This window comes from Erinaceus europaeus, chromosome 5 (assembly GCF_950295315.1).
Source record: "Erinaceus europaeus chromosome 5, mEriEur2.1, whole genome shotgun sequence".
NCBI lineage: Eukaryota > Metazoa > Chordata > Mammalia > Eulipotyphla > Erinaceidae > Erinaceus > Erinaceus europaeus.
In genome coordinates, this window is record NC_080166.1 from 19,911,643 (window position 1) to 19,927,140 (window position 15,498).

At 38.8% G+C, this 15,498-nt stretch overlaps 1 long non-coding RNA gene across 1 annotated transcript in view; it reads left to right on the top strand.

Moving 5' to 3' along the window:
• The first annotated feature begins 15,066 nt into the window (after positions 1-15,066).
• LOC132538682 (uncharacterized) overlaps positions 15,067-15,498 on the top strand; it is a 56,619-nt gene continuing 56,187 nt past the window's right edge. Inside the window, exon 1 of the long non-coding RNA XR_009550039.1 lies at positions 15,067-15,222. This is a non-coding gene — a long non-coding RNA (uncharacterized LOC132538682). The remainder of the gene's footprint in view (positions 15,223-15,498) is intronic.

Sequence of the window (15,498 nt, forward strand, 5' to 3'; positions counted from 1 at the left end):
TTTTCTTTTTTAAACTTTTTACCAGGACATTGCTCAGCTCTCGCTGATGGTGGTATAAGGGATTGAACCCGGGAGTTTGGAGCCTCAGGCATGAGACTTTATTTGTATAACCATTATGCTTTTTACCCTCTGCCCCATGACAGACATTTCGAATTCATTGTTTAAGACGCTTCATTTTCACGTCAGTAAGAAAGGTTCCTGAAGATTGTCTTATTGAATGCAGGAACTGGATTTAATCTTTCCTGGCATTTGCTTTGCCTTTCCAGTAGGAGGTGCTGTGGGTTTTGATTTGGTGTTATTTTGTTTTACAGGACTACTGCTATGAGGTGGGCACTAGTGTATGAATATTCATGAAGGAATGCCAGGCAGTCCCCATTGGAGTGACATTTGAAAAAAAAAAACTTGCCTATCTTAGTTAATATGTTCAATATCTCAAATCATAATGAAATTCAATGAACACTTCCATATTGAAGGAGACTAAAGAAAGATGGAAAAAAATGGCTTTGGATTACACCCTCGCTGAGGGGGAAAAAAGCTATCTATATAGATTATTTGGGGGATAATAAATTCTGTTGGATTATGAAAACCATATCATATCAACAAACATATAATGGATAATTTGTGAGTAACCTGAATTCTGATTTCAAAAATGAAACCTATGAGAAAAATATTACTTCTGTTTTAAAATCTCCCAACCCTAACTTATGACATACTATTAGGTGCATAAAGACTTTATGGTTTTGCAAAAAGAATTTTCTACTTTGCCATCAGATCTATGATGTATGAACTAACTTTTTAATTTTTCTAAACATTTCTTCAAAATGACTTTTGGCTTTTGAGGTTTTATGAACTGTAAGTGAAGAAGGATTGGGTGGAGGAGTATTCACTGAAAGACAAGAACAAGTGAAGTCGTCATAAGAACAAGTGCACTGAAGTAAACAAGTAAAGTCAAAAGAAGCTGACTGAGGGACTAGCCCTGGGAGCAGTACCATTCACTCAGGTAATGAAGAGAAGAGGAGCTCACTCAAAGAGAGGGAAAAAAAACTTGAAAAGCACAGAAATCTATAAACCACAGGGAGGATCTTTTTCTGAAGAAACTCAGAGAGCAACATTGTCAAGGGCTACTTGGTGATGAGAATAGTTGCTATGGTGTGCTGAAGGCAGAAGGCTCAGGGGTCAGTCGAGTAAACAAGCTGAAGTTAATACAGACTGCCAACCTTAGAAGGAGCCCGGTTCTTACCTGGGAAGAAAGCAGAAAATAGGTAAAGGGACATCGAAGAGGAGGAGTGGTATTTCATTTAAAAGAAAAGGGGGGAAAGGGTAGAATGATAGTGAGAAGTGAGTAATGTCTTTAGAGAGACTAAAATGGGACTCAGCACCTGGAGAGAGTAACTCACAGGTGTTTGTGGGGAGGTGTCACTGCAAAAGACTGAGACAGATTTGGGCACAGCATGTTGATAAGTCTATGAGTAAATACTTACTGAATAAGAAGTAAATCTTACTGAATAAGATTTCATCTGGTACTTTGAGTACCTACTTATCTAGTAACCATCTCTCTAGAGAAACAGAATGCTTTACTGAGAGGAGAAAACTATGTATATATAGTGTACATATAGTTGGGTGTATATATAGTATATATATATATATGTATATATAGTGTACATATAGTTTGGTGGTCTTAGTGAGCACCAATCACATCCTAACAGATTAAATGGCAAAAAAAAAACGCTTAAAATTGAACACAGATTCATATATTCTGGACAATCTGTAATTGGTTTGTCCTTAATTTTATTTTATCTAGGTGATTTTTCTTAGCAATGCCAACCAGTTTACCTACATAGAAAATTTAAACAAATCATAAAGTCAACAAAGCAACAAGAATGTCAGATCTAAATTGATCTTACTATATTTCAAAGAGTTTCATTGATAGCACAGTCCTTTCACAGAAGGAAACAAAGAAAATGCAAACTTAAGATAAAGACATCAGAAAGTCAGTATGAAAGCTACTAGGAATAAAAATAAATGTGTGTGTGTGTGTGTGTGTTGGTATTGCCACCTCTTGAGTCTCCTGCCTAATGCTAACTGTTGAGTTAATCATATAATTCACACAGACATCTTTAGCCGATTCTCATTATCCAAGAGTGGGCATGAATTTGAAGTTAAACATGGCAGGGGAAAGTTTGCATGGCATTGTAGAGATCTCGCAGCAGTGACTGGGGAGGATTTATTTGAATCTGGAAAGATGACAGGTCAGAAGTGGAATTTGCTGTCTCTCCTTCTACCTCCAAATGGATATGTATCAATGACTCTAGACCACGGCATCCACTCCTTCCCTATCCTTACGTTCTTCTGAAAATGTCTTTGGTTTTCTTGTGTCCTGCTCTTTCCACTTGGCTGACAGGGAGAGGTGGTCACTGAGGAAGACTAATTCAAATTTCAGAGGACAAAGACTTGGAATGAACTTTCTTGTTCACATGTTTCCCGTGGTCCACCATAAGAGGAATCATCTACAGCTAGCAAGCTGACTTCCTTCACATTGTACAGCTAAAAAAAAATAAATAAATAAGAAAGAAAAGAAAAGAAAGGAAGCATTAAAATAACTTGCAAGCACAATGTATTTTTAAACTTAGGTTTCTTTTAGAGTCACCACACTATGAGCTGCTGCTGATACCTATTTTATACCCAACAAGAAATTCTGTAAAAATAAAATGGGAAGCTGTGATCTCAAAATACTTTTTAGTCATTTTCAACTATGTACCTGCATCAACACTCTGTGTGATGGTGGGAGCAGTGAGACAGAACAAACCCTGTAGGAAATATAAACTTGAGATCGTATTTGGTAGATTTAGGGCCATTAAAAGTGACAGTTTTCTGAAAATACACACAGACACACACACACACACACACACACACACACACACACACACACACACACACACACACACACACCACAGAGTAATTATGGAATCCTACCATTAGTAGATTAGTAAAATTCAAAAGAATAACTTTCAGTACCTGACCTTGTGCTGATGCTTATTCTTAGGTAGATGGAAAAACTTTACTATGGGGGGCCGGGTGGTGTTGCACCTGGCTGAGCACATATATTACAGTGTTCAAGGACACAGGGCTCCGAGGGCTCCACCTGCAGAGGGAAAGCTTTGTGAGTGGGGAAGTAGGGTTACAGGTGTCTCTGTCCCTCTCTCCCTCTCTATCTTCCTCTTCCCTTTTAACTTCTGGCTGTCCCTATTGAATAAATAAATAAATAAATAAAGTTAACAAAAAACTTTATCCCTGTGACAACAGTTTTATAAAACAGCATTTCCCCTACAAAGGAATTTGGGGGAAAAATCTAGATTTTTAATCTTGAATCTTAAATTGATACAGATTCCTATAATTTGTTCCATGTCTAGTAAATATTTAAGTGTGCAGTGAGAATTGTCTTAAAGAAACTATCAAAGTTGTGGGGAACTGGGCTCTAAGCATTTTTTCTCTCCTATATTTATTATTATTATTATATTTTTGCCTCCAGGGTTATCACTGGAGCTTGGTGCTGGCACTATGAATCTACTGCTTCTGGAGACTTTTTTCCTTTTTGTTGTCCTTATTGTTTATTGTTGTTGTTGTTATTATTATTGTTGCTATTGCTGTCATTGTTGGATAGGACAGAGGGAAATCAAGAGAGGAAGAAAAGATAGAAGGATAGATAAAGATAGACACTTACAGCCATGCTTCACTACTTGTGAAAAAACACCCCCTGCAGGTGGAGAGCTGGGGGCTCGAATTGGGATCCTTAACATTTGTCCTTGCTCTTCACACCATGTATGCTTAACCTGCTGCAACCACCACCTGGCCCCTAGGAATTTTTTTTTATTGTGAGAATAATGGTTTATAGTCAATAGTACATGCAATAGTTGGTACATGTGTAAAATTTCTCAGTTTTCTACATAGAAATCAACCCTCCCCACACACCTACATTCTCAAAGCCTCCCCCAACCCTCCTTACACCCCAGTCCTTTACTTTGGTACAACAAACCCAACTCAAGTTCTGTTGTTGGACACTTGGGTTGCTTCCAGCTTTTGGTTATTACAAATTGTGCTACTATGAACATAGGTATACATAAATTTCTATGGATGGATGTATTTGATTCCATAAGATATATCCCCAGGAGAGGAATTTCCTGGTCACAGTGTAGGTCCATTTCTAGTCCTCTGAGAGTTCACCACATTGCTTTCCACGGGGGTTGGACCAATTTAAATTTCCACCAGCAGTTCAAGGAGGTTTCTTTGCCCCTACAAGAGAAACTACATTTAGAATCTATCCTAACCCCAACTAGCCAAGACTACATTCTCTAACTTTCTATGTGGGTTGAAAAGTCCATAACTACTGTCTTCGTCTCCTCTAGTCATCCTGTCTCATCAAAGAGAAAAAAAAAAATAGAGAAGCATTATATAGTCACAACTTAAGGAACAGTTCCCTAAAAGGATGAGATGATCACAAGACTATAGCAAAGGGGTTATTCATGACAGTGTCTTAAGCACAATGCATCAATGGTGCCTTTCATTAAAAAGTATAAGGCACACTAAATGGCAATAAAAAATAGTTGAGATAATAACCATGTCTAGATAAGAGAGAGAGGCTGGGATTATTAGAATAGAAACATCATTAAAGTATATGTGAGTGTCATGCTAGGGATTGTCATGAGAAAAGCAGGTACCAGGATGGATGTAGCATAATGGTTATGCACACACACTCTTGTTATAGGGGAACCTGAGGGGAACAGAAGGCTGACGCTTGCTTTTCTTAACAAAGGATAGAAAAGAAGAGCATGATTATTCAGATAAACTAAACTTTTATTGCAAACAAAACCTGTTAGGGAAAGAGAGAGAGAGGTAGGGAAAAAGCAAGCAAGCAAGCAGATTGAGAGCTGACTTACATGCTGCTCACATGGTAGTCCCAGAAAAAGAGCAAGAGAGCAAGGGAAGAGGGAAATTTACATTTCTTTTAAAATTTTTATTTATATAAAGGAAACACTGACAAAACCATAGGATAAGAGGGGTACAACTCCACACAATTCCCACTACCAGATCTCTGCATCCCATTCCCTCCCCTCCCCTGATAGCTTTCCTATTCTCTATCCCTCTCGGACCATGGACCCAGGGTCATTGTGAGATGCAGAAGGTGGAAGGTCTGGCTTCTGGAATTGCTTCCCCGCTGAACATGGGCATTGACAGGTTGATCCATATTCCCAGCCTGTCTCTCTCTTTCTCTAGTGGGCCGGGGCTCTGGGAAGGTGGGGCTCCAGGACACATTGGTGGGGTCATCTGCCCAGAGAAGTCTGGATGGCATCATGCTAGCATCTGGAACCTGGTGACTGACAAAAGAGTTAACATATAGAGTCAAACAAACTGTTGACTAGTCATGAACCTAGAGGCTGGAATAGCTCAGATGAAGAGTTGGGTTGGTCCTTCTCTCCCTCAACACTCATACCTGAAGTTCAATCTACAGCACCACCAAAAACCAGAGCTGAACAGTGCATTACAAAAAAAAATGGGGAACAGGCAAGAACAGTTTTGTAATGTTAACAAGGAGGTGGAAACACTAAGGGAAAAAAATCAATGATTAAAATAGAGATGAAGGGCCAGGTGATGGTGCACCTGCCTGCGGGCACGTTGCAGAGCACCAGGACCCAGTCCTAAGCCTCTGGTCCCCCACCTCTAGGGAGAAAATTGTTTAAGTGGTGAAGCCGTGTTGCAGGTGTCTGTCTGTCTGTCTTCTTCTCGGCTCCCCCTTCCATCTCGATTTCTGACAGTCTCTATCCAATAAATAAAGATACTTTTAAAAAATAAAATAAATACAAGATGAAGTATAGTTGACTCTGATGGGCTCGTTACTAGTTTGAACAAAGGTGAGGAAAGGGTCTCAGGTTTATTTTTATATATTTATTTTGAATAGAGACAGAAGAAAGTTGAGGAGGAATGGAAACATAGGGTGTAACAGAGACACCTGCAGCATTATTTTACCACTTGTGAAGCTTCCCGCCTGCAGGAGGACCCGGGGACTTGAACCTGGACCCTTGAGCATTGCATGTGTGAGCTCAGCCAGGTGTGCTACACTGCCTGGCCTAAAACATTGTTTTACTGACAGTGAGTAAAAAGAACTATGAGACATAAACAAAATTAGAATGTGGCTGATATCAAGAGCGTATAACAGACGTAGGTAAACTCACAAGGGATTGTGGATATAGGAGATTGCTGAAGCAAGCTGCTGGCAGAAGTTTGGCCCTGTTGAGCTAGCCTTTTCCTCCTAGTTTTTCCTTATTGAATAAAATGGCCTGTAGAAGTAGGGAATTCATAGTGCCATCACTGAGTGAGCCCCAGTGACCAGAGGCAAACAAACAAACAAACAAAACACAAGCTGGGGCCTGGGAGGCTAGCATAATGGTTATGCAAAAAGATTTCCATGCCTGATGCTCTGAGGACCCCAGATTCAATCCCCACATAAATCAGAGCTGAGTAGAGAAGACACCTGCACAATACAGGTCTGTGTGGATGTGAAACTATACTACTGAAATTTTCTTTATGTTTTATTTTAATGAGAGGGATTCAGAGAGAGAGAGAGAGAGAGAGAGAGAAGGGGGAGAGAGAGAGAGAGAGAGAGAGGGAGAGAGAGAGCGAGGAGAGAGAGAGAGAGTGATACCAGAGCACTGCTCAGCTCTAGTTTATGTGGTGCTGGGGATTGAATCTGGGACCTCAAAGCCTCAGGCATGGAAGTCTTTTTATGTAACTATTATGCTATCTCCTCCAGCTTCCTTTTTTTTTTTTGCCTCTAGTCATTGGTGCTCATACTATGAATCCACTGCTTCTGGTGGCCATTTATCCTTTTTTTTTTTCTTTTCTTTTCTGTTTTATTCCACATGATAAAGAGAAATTGATAGGGAAGGGAGAATCAGAAAGGGAGAAAGGTAGACACCTGTAGACCTGCTTCGCAGCTCCTGAAGCTTTCCCCCTGTGGGTGAGGAGTGGAGGCTGGAAGTGGGTCTTTGTGCAGAGCACTATGTGTGTTTAACTGGCGGTGTCGCTGCCCCGCACCACCTCGCCCCTACCTCCATAATGGTTTTTAATGTACACAATAAACCTCCTTTTTGATAAGCCCCAAGCAAAAGCCTAGCAGAAATTTGTATTTGTACAATAATTAGTGTGTCAATAGAATGTACTAAAAATGGATCCAAGCAAAGAGAAATCACAGTGGGGGGAAAAAAATAAAGCATTAAACCCAGAAGTGGGAATCACACAAAAGACACAACTTGGGAGTAATGGAAATATCAGAGAGAGAAGAAAAAGAAAAGGAAGCGAAGTAATATTTGCAGAAATAGCGGACAACTTGCCCTTAAAATAATTGACACCACACATCAGGGTCAGGAAAAATAGAGACTTCTTTAGATAAACGGGGCGGGGGGGGGGGAGCTAAAACCTGCCTGGCTATATCAGCCAAACTGAAAAATTAAAGATAATAAAACATTAAGGAAAACTTGAGAATAAAAGCAACTTTACACAAAGAGCCAAGGCAAGACTCACATGAGAGTCTCTTTGTACAATGATAACTCCCTCATACCTGTTTTACAATGTGAACATTGACGAAATATTAGCTTCTGAACTGTATAGTGTATTCCGAAGTTTGAGTCTCAACCAGAAGGTTAGGAATGCTAAAATGTGTAGTCGAGATAACTGATATTAGCACACCATCAAATGTTCTCTTTTTCGAGGGGTTGCTGGCATTCAGATTTTAGATATCAGTGAGTCAAATAAAATGTTTTTCTGTTGTGGATGGATGACGATATGGGTGCCACACTGGGTATATGGGGGTATGGAGTCAAAGAAGCTTTCACTTGATCATAGGGTCAATCTTAAACTGGGCAGTGTAATGCACAACACAAGGGATTTTGGAGAAGAAGTAGAAGAGGTGAGCTTGGGGGTGATTTGGGGCCCTGGGTTAGGGGCATTAGAGTATTTCATAGACATCCATCACACAGAGATGGGAAATTGTGTCTATGTGTAGACAGCATACTGTAAACCATTAGCACCCCAATAAAAATGGGAACAAAATTATACTAAGATGAAAAACTTCTGCACAGCAAAAGGAATCATCACCAAAACAAAAAGAATGCCCTTCCAAATTGGAGACTTTTTTATATGCCAGAGATAGGTTGATAAGCAAAATATATAAAGAGCTCACAAAACTCAGTATCACCCTTTAAAAAATTAAACAGTCTGAGGAAATCCTTCACTAAAGGACGTATTCAGATGGCCAACAGTCATATAAAAAAATTCTCAAAGTCACTTATTACCGGAGAAATACCAATCACAACAATGATGAGATAGCTATTTATACCTGTGAGCCTGGCATATATTTAAATGTTCAGAAGTAGGATGGGGAGACAGTGCTTGTTAAGCAACAGACTTTCATGCCGACAGCACAAAAAAGTCCCAGGTTTAATCCCAATATGTACCAACATAAACCAATAATTTATGTTTGAAATGGGCAGGATATTCCTGCCTTTTCTATTTCATTGTGTTTTCATGAGGATCCAGTGAGAAACAGAACACAAAGAAGACTGACTACTTCCTACATTAAATATCACGAGATAACTTTATTATAAATGAAAAAAGTGTGTCTCTAGTTCACAGCCATAACTGGCTTCCTAGTCCCTACTTGAAGGAAGGAAACTTTGCCGTCAGTGGAGCAATGCTGCAGGTGTCTTCTCTCCTCGTCCCTCTCCATCTCCCTCTTGCCCTCTGTCAAGACAAAGAAATAAAAAGAAAAACATGGGCTCTGCTAATGGTACAGGTGTATAGATACTGACTCCCATCAATAACACTGTGGCAAAAAAGTAAGATGCTATCTCTAGGAAATATAGCAGAAATAATCTTTTAATGACAAGGTCTTCTAAGATGCTGGTGTTTCTGCTAGCATATTACCAAGTGTCTAAGAAAGGCAGCTCATTTGTAGACATGGTCTCCTTCATCAGGTAATACGAATAATTTTTCTCCCTATTTCCTTAAATATTTTTTAGTCACTGTGTAGACCTCCTGCTTCCTTTAGTAGATTACAGACTCCATAAGGAAATTGTAAAAGATCACCTGTTTTAGAAGTCTCATGACACTTACTGAAATTTCTTGAACATAGTTATCTATTCAATAAACCTACTATAGATTTTAAATATTGATTACTTCCTAAGTGGTAATGATTGGACCAGAACAGTCACAGGGGATTAGGTGATATGTTTTGGGTGTTTTTTCATTAATTTGAAGTAATCTGTTAAGGCTTGATAACAAATATTCAACACAAGAAAGGGCATAAAATATTATATTAACGTAAAAATAGCTCTAGACAAACTAGTTAGTAAATGCTGCGATGATCATATATACAAATCGCTACTACAATATATGTTTGGCCAATAAAGTCACTTTTGTGAGCAAACTACTGACTTTCCAAAAGATAGATAGAACATTTGGTTGTGCTCATGTTCTGTTTTTTTGTTGTCAGTACACTGCGAATGATAACACAGTCAATTGAAAAGGCACTTTTATGAACTAAAAGAACAAAAGAGAAAAAAGAACCTCTCTACTCATCCCAGTACTCCTTCCAGGAAGGTTTTCTTGCAGTTCTGAGGGTTAAATAAAGCAATACTGAAGGTAATTAGCTACTAATTTTTGCTTTGTGGGATAATTGTTTATACCTCAAAACAAAATGCTCTTCAGCTAAATAATGTTGGAGAGTGATGAATGCTTTGATCCTTTGTATTGATTCCCAAAAGAAATCAGCATACGAAGTGATAGAAACTACTCTAATTTATCTGTTCCACTTTCTATAACTCCAGATCACATCAATCTGACAACAAATTTCACAGCCTTTGTGATTTTTTTTTTTCTTTAAAGTAAAATAACTGAAAATTACGAGTACAGAATTAGGTACAAGTTGTTTCGGAAAAACCCATGCAGTTGAGGGACCTTGAAAACTTGTCTTTTAGCTTCAGGAGAAACCCACATCTGGGGATCTATTAACTTCCAAGAGCTCTGAGATTAGGATTACATATTAAGCTTCCATTTTCTCCTCATTGCCCACAGTTGCTTTTTCTCACAGCAAACACAGACACCTGCTGCTGTAAAAAGTAGGAGACAGTGGTTCTATACTAATCTTACTGTTCCGCTTGAGCCCCTGTAGTTGCTTGCTGGGATGCATAATCAAAAGGTACTTTTACTGTGGGGGTGGGGCAGTAGTGCAGCGGGTTAAGCGCAAGTGGCAGGAAGCACAAGGACCAGCATAAGGATAAGGGTTTGAGCCCTGGCTCCCCACTTGTGGGGGAGTTGCTTCACAGGCGGTGAAACAGGTCTGCAGGTGTCTATCTTTCTCTCCCCCTCTCTATCTCCCCTCCTCTATCGATTTCTCTCTGTCCTATCCCACAACAACAGCAATGACAACAACAATAATAGCAACAAGACAAGGGTAACAATAAGGGCAACAAAATGGGAAAAATGGCCTCCAGGAGCAATGGATTCTCAGTGCAGTCACTGAGCCCTAGCAGTAATCCTGGGGGGGGGGGGCATAGTTTTACTGTAATAAGAACTGCATTTTTTTTGGGGGGGGGTCTGTATTACTGTCTAGTATAGCTTTTCTTAAGACTATAGCTGCGAACAGCTTAACATCATCATTGTTAATTTTGTTTTTGGGGATTTTATGGGCAGTTTGTATGTATTTATTCTTCACTTAAGTTTATTTTCTGAGTGTTTTTTTTCCTATTGAGCATAAGTTATTCTGTAATGAAAAATTAGGACTTTCTATTGGTTGAAGGAGAAATCTCAGTTCTTACTATTGGCAGGAAGGTTAGTACCATTTTGGAGAAAACATGAGAACTCATATACCCTGTGACTTTATCTTAAATTTTTGTCTTCAAAGTGGCGGTGGTTTATTTTACAATATGACAGATGTCTACTAAGGATTAAACATCTTTCAGTGCAAAACCCTGAATTTTGGAGATATGAATTATTCTTATTTTGTTGTGATAGCTTGAAATGACAAATGAAGCAAAAATATTACCCTATTAAAATTACATAATTTTCGAATTAGACTTTATTTAATTTTGATTATGAGAAAAATTAGACTTCTTTTTTAGGGAGAAAAAAAATCCTGTCACTCTTCCTCCCATTTCTCACTGTCTTCCCTTTATTTGTTTATGTCACTCATTGGTTTAATTTTAATTTTGTTTTGTCTAAGCAACAACTTTACAACCTTACATTTCACACATGAATTAAACCATCCTACACTTATCTTTTTCCTTGTGATTTATTTCACTTCAAATAATCTCTCAAGTCCCTTCTGAAATGGAGCTAAAAATAGCTCATTGGTTTCACCTTTTCACTGTCAATGAAACTTCACAGTATAACTTGTGCTAAGGAAGGTGCTAAGGTTTATTAAGTTATTGTACAATAAGGCAAGGAAGGTACATTCCCATGCACAGACAACTAAGCTCAGTAGCAGACATGCCACCTTCCCAAGCCTCAGATAGGATATCTCTTTTTCTCTCTTAGAACAGAGCTGAGAACAATTTCCCCTTGCATTCCACGGGATCAGAGCAGGGCATTTCTCTCTTCTAGAAGGGTGGCTGAAAACAGGATCACACAATTGGAATTTAGGAATTCTCTCTCAATCCAATCAAGTGGACTATGAACTAAAATCCCTTTAGTAGTCCTGACAACAACTTCCCAGCTAAGCACTTCCACAGAACTAGTTTCAGAACAGGCATGAACTCTCTCTTATAGCTACATCCAGGATTCATTAATATTCATTACTTTGAAATTCTTTGCACAGAAACCAGTTTTCCCTGCATAAATGCCACAGGTTAATCCTATGGTTTAGTATGGCTGCAGTGGGGAAACAGTTTTATTTGTTCCCCTCCGCCATAGAGGGATGGGGGCCACTGAGTTTTAGCCAGATTCAGTCCCTTAGTGGTTGCCAGTTGCAAAAGAGCTAAAGACAAACTATTAAGTTCATCTTTCCATCGTCAGTCTTCTTCTAGCGTTTGCCCTTCTTCCGTAGCCAGTCAACAGCGTCAGGTTGAGCCTGATGTCTGCTTGTTGCTGGCTTTGAAAGTGACTGGGATCCATGTGGATTCAGTCGGCTAGGAAGGATCGTCAGTTTCCCCAATGAATGGGTACTCACGGGATGCACCACGAGAAGGTCGATCCAATGCATCCCCCATCGTCAGTAAAAGCCCGTGTTATTTGTGCTAGGGAAGACTGGTTTAGGGGAGGGATGCTTTGAGACATAAAGAACTCCTTTATCGAAGGAGTGTAGAACATAGAGGAGATTAAATATCATCAAAGTATTTTGTGGCTTCATCTTGATCCTTAATCCATTTTAAAAGTAACTTTGTATGTAGAATCAGAGAGTGATTCAATCCCATTCCTTTGCATATGTCTAATCTAGTCTCCTCAGTATTGTGGGCTGGAGGAATCTTCCGTTCTTCATTATCATGGTCCTTTTGTGATAGGTTAAGTCAATATGCATGGTTGAGCTTATTTATGGGCTTTCAGTTATATTCTATTTATCTTTGTGCCTATTTTTATTCAAGTGCCCTACAGTTTCTATGACTGCCAGTTCATATATATATATGTATATATATATATATATATATATATATATAATTTTTTATTTATAAAAAGGAAACACTGACAAGAACCATAGGATAAGAGAGGTACAACTCCACACAATTCCCACCACCAGAACTCCATATCCCATGTCCTCCCTTGACAGCTTTCCTATTCTTTATCCCTCTGGGAGTATGGCCCCAGGGTCATTATGGGGTGCAGAAGGTGGAAGGTCTGGCTTCTGTAATTGCTTCCCCGCTGAACATGGGTGTTGACAGGTCAATCCATACTCCCAGCCTGTCTCTCTCTTTCTCTAGTGGGGTGGGACTCTGGGGAGGCAGGGCTCCAGGACACGATGGTGGGGTTGGCTGCCCAGGGAAGTCTGATTGGCATCATGGTAGCATCTGGAACCTGGTGGCTGAAAGCAGAATTAACATATAAAGCCAAACAAATTGTTGACTAATCATGAACCTAAAGGCTGGATTAGTGCAGATGAAGACTTGGGGGTCTCCGTTTTGTAGATAGTTAGTAGTTCTATTTTAGGTATATTCCAAGGGGCCCATGACTATACTAGTGTTTTTTTTTTTTTTTGAGCCTGACATCTTATATGCAGGTAGACCCAAGTTATTGTCTGGGGAGATGATGTCATGGCTGGAAAAAGGACCAGAAAGCTGGATCAGGGAAGAGAGTAGCTCCCAAATATGGGAAAGGTGTATAAGTGTTGTTGACTGTAAATCCCACTTTGATGTAAGGTAACATGATGTCTCAATTTTTTTTTTCTGATTTTTTCCCTCTTGGAATTGCTTTAGCTACTCAAGGTATCTTATGATCGAATATGAAACTTAAGGACTTTTTTGATCCATTTAAAAATATTTAAATTTTGACTGGCATTGCATCAAATCTTTCTTAAATTTATACTGCTTTTGACCAAGTGGACATTTTGATGATCTTTCATCCATGTACATAGACTGCTTTTCTGCCTCATTCTTATAGACTCTATGTCTCATAGAAGTATATTATGGTATCTCTTATATAGGTCTCTCACCTCCTTTGCTGGATCTATTCCCAAATATTTAATTTCAGTTCACTTGTAAGTAAGGTTGCTTTCTTAATTTATTTTACTTTTCATTACTTGCACATAGACATGCGCAGATTTTTATACACAGATTTTTGTGACCATTCACTTGGTTGTAGTCATTCATTATATATAATAACTAAAGATTCTATGCTCATATAATCACATTATCTGCAACTAGTAGTTTCACTTTTTCTTCCAGTGAGAATTTCTTTAACTACTCATCTGCTTGTTCTGATGAAAACTTCTAGAGAAAAACTAAATGGAGATGGGGAGAGTGGACAACTTTGCTTGTGCCACATTACTTTTAGGTGTGAAAATATGAATAACAGCAGAAACAGTCTTTCCTCAGAGCTGTCTTTATTTAATTTACTCTCTGAAAAGTCATAAATTTCTAGAACTTACTTTCACCAGTCTAGTTATATTTGACTTTAAAAGAATTAGAAAGCTTCTGAGACAATGAAGTGTGACTATCTGATTAGAAAGATTCATTGCCTTATTATTTACATAAGAAAACACAGCCATCTAGAGGATGTCTATTATGCTCACAAAGGTGACAGATGCCAGTGGTTCTGTGGCTTCTGAGTGTAGGATGGTATCAAGAAGGAAATGGAGGTGACATTGTAGTTAATAGTAATACTTCCTTTTTCTGTTAACATCACTCAGAATGTTCCACTCTTGTTATAGTTTTCTCATCACCATACACTTATGTAGTAAAAAATAAAATCTACTGTCTTCAAGAAAAACGAAAAATTCTATAGGTTAGCTGTTGGTTATTTTGAGATTATTTTATTGGCTGATCCATGCCATAGAACTCCATCCAAGCCTTTTGTTATAGTAGTTTTAGAACCAGAAGTGATATATGGAAAATATACTGAATGCATGTTTTTACTAGGGAAGTATAGGGTCAGAGGGAGGGAAATGCTTCCAACTCATGAAACAACAATAACTGGACATTAACTGAGCAGAAGCAGTGAATCAGTGAATCAGACATTTACTATTCTTGATGGAACTTTAAGGAATTATTCTAGAATTAGCAAGTTGGTGTGTTATGACTTGATCTGATGGGTTTTACTCTGAAGGAAGTATCTGAATTTATGCATCATACAGTGCAAAGTGCAACAGAGAGGACTCTCCATGTAGGTCAGCATCATGCATGTTTATTTCTTAGACCTCTCTCACTCTCTCTCACACTCTACCATAAGCTTCTCATATCTGGCTTGTGAGGTGGCAGGGATTGAATCTGAGACCTCAGAGCTTTAGACATCAAACCCTTCTGCGTATCCCTTATGCTATTATTCTAACCCTGGTTTTCATTTTTTACTATGAATATTTTTTTCAGATATGTCACATCAATGGTGGTGTAGAGCAGTTGTGCTGGAAGGCAGGGCGGTAGCTCACAAGGTCAAGCTGACATAGTACTATGCGCAAGGACTCACATAAGGACCTGGGTCCGAGCCCCTGCTCCCCACCTGCCATGAGGATGCTTCATAAGCAGTAAAGTAGGTCTACCGGTGTCTATCTTTCTCTCTCCTTCTATATCTTCTGCACCCTTCTCAACTTCTATTTGTCCTATTGATTAAAATGAAAAAAAAAAAAGGTTACCAGGAGCAGTAGATTGATAGTACAGGCACTGGGCCCCAGTGATATCTCTGGAAGCAATTAATTAATGTTAGTTAATTAATTAATATATCAGTTGTGCTTAAACCTTAGAAGACATCATAATCATCTGTAGAGTATGCTGTTAAAGCACAGATACTCACCTTTATCTATTAAAA